The 1,674-nt window shown below is 37.3% G+C and overlaps 1 protein-coding gene across 1 annotated transcript in view; it reads right to left on the reverse strand.

The window, feature by feature from the left end:
* LOC106873651 (major facilitator superfamily domain-containing protein 4A) overlaps positions 1 to 1,674 on the reverse strand; it is a gene marked incomplete at its 5' end in the record, with an annotated part of 122,782 nt that overhangs the window by 68,137 nt on the left and 52,971 nt on the right. The gene's annotated exons all lie outside the window — the stretch shown is intronic.

Consider the following 1,674-nt stretch of genomic DNA (forward strand, 5'->3'; position numbering starts at 1 on the left):
AGCTCCCATGGTTACCGAGATAATCTACTATAATAATACTCTTGTGTTTATGAATGAGAAGGGAAGGGGTGATAGATGAATAAGGAAGGAAGGGGGGTGATGTCATACTTGGTAGTGGGATGATGAAAATTGTACGCTGAAAAAAATAAATCAAACAGCATTTCAACTCTGTGTGAATTATAAGATCATAGGATGTGTTATAAGGACTAAAGATCTCAAGTTAGAACACAAAGCATGTGGAAAGTAGAAAGTCAGACATTTTACAGTCTTAAACGGACATACTAAAATTAGAGACAATGTTCAATGGATCCAAAAGTTTCATCGACGGGCCTTTTCGGAGACGTGTCAGTTAATATGACATGAATTTCAAATTTTAAAGGAACCAGACTCTCCCCTTATCAGGATACTCCACAACACAAAAGACACCATGAAGACAATACAAAAGAGGACAACTCACATAATCATGTTCCAGTCAATTCGGAAAATCTTAGACATTATAGTTATTCCCATTATATAATAGTTATGAATATTGTTGTTGTTGGCACTCCGTCGCTTACGACATCAAGGGTTCCAGTTGATCCGATCAATGGAACAGCCTGCTCGTGAAATTAACGTGCAAGTGGCTGAGCACTCCACAGACACGTGTACCCTTAACATAGTTCTCGGGGATATTCAGCGTGACACAGAGTGTGACAAGGCTGACCCTTTGAATTACAGGCACAACAGAAACAGGAAGTAAGAGTGAGAGAAATTTGTGGTGAAAGAGTACAGCAGGGTTCGCCACCATCCCCTGCCAGAGCCTCGTGGAGCTTTTCAGGTGTTTTCGCTCAATAAAACACTCATAACGCTCGGTCTGGGAATCGAAACCGCGATTCTATGACCGCGAGTCTGCTGTCACTAACCACTGGGCCATTGCGCCTCCACAGTTATGCATATCAACCCATTAGGATAAACCAGTATATCCAGTTAAAGGCCTGTGCAACGTCTCATTCAGACCAATCCGTTATGGTATTTTTATTGTATTTTTTAAATTCCATTCCCATGCTTATCCAAAACTAGCCATCCCTAGTTCAAGTCATACTAATTACATCCTTGCTACGTAATATAACATCTACTTGTATTTACTTCATTAATTATAGTATAATTTTGAATTATATTTTAAATTTTATTTTACAAATTTTAAATTAGTTCGTATTACAACTTTTCTTTATTAATGCTCTTATTCTTAGTCTTATTTTTATTTTTAAACTTCCTCAAAAATGTCGAGTTGATCTTATGCATGCAAGCCGGAATAGCATCAATAAATTTATTCAACATGGCATGATTTCACACTCCGCAAAAAATTCCAAATTTTATTTAAGTTGCTTTGCAGGAAGGACTGTTCCAACGAAGTCACGTATTGTCCTTGCCTTTGAAACGCGGAGTAGATGGAACAGGGACAACTGACGAAGGGTTATACTCTTTATGTTGCATGTCTCGTTTTTCTGTTTTTTTCTGTTGTTCGAAAAAAGTTCGTTTTCTGTTTTCGTTTTTATATTTTCGTTTCTCATTGTGTTTAACGTTTTTTTGATGTCCTGTACCCATATATGCATGTATGTATACATATAGATGTAGGTATGTACATATATGTAGGGATATATGCATATCTCTCTCTCTCTCTCTCTCTCTCTCTCT

The sequence above is a fragment of the Octopus bimaculoides genome, chromosome 30 (assembly GCF_001194135.2).
Source record: "Octopus bimaculoides isolate UCB-OBI-ISO-001 chromosome 30, ASM119413v2, whole genome shotgun sequence".
Lineage (NCBI taxonomy): Eukaryota > Metazoa > Mollusca > Cephalopoda > Octopoda > Octopodidae > Octopus > Octopus bimaculoides.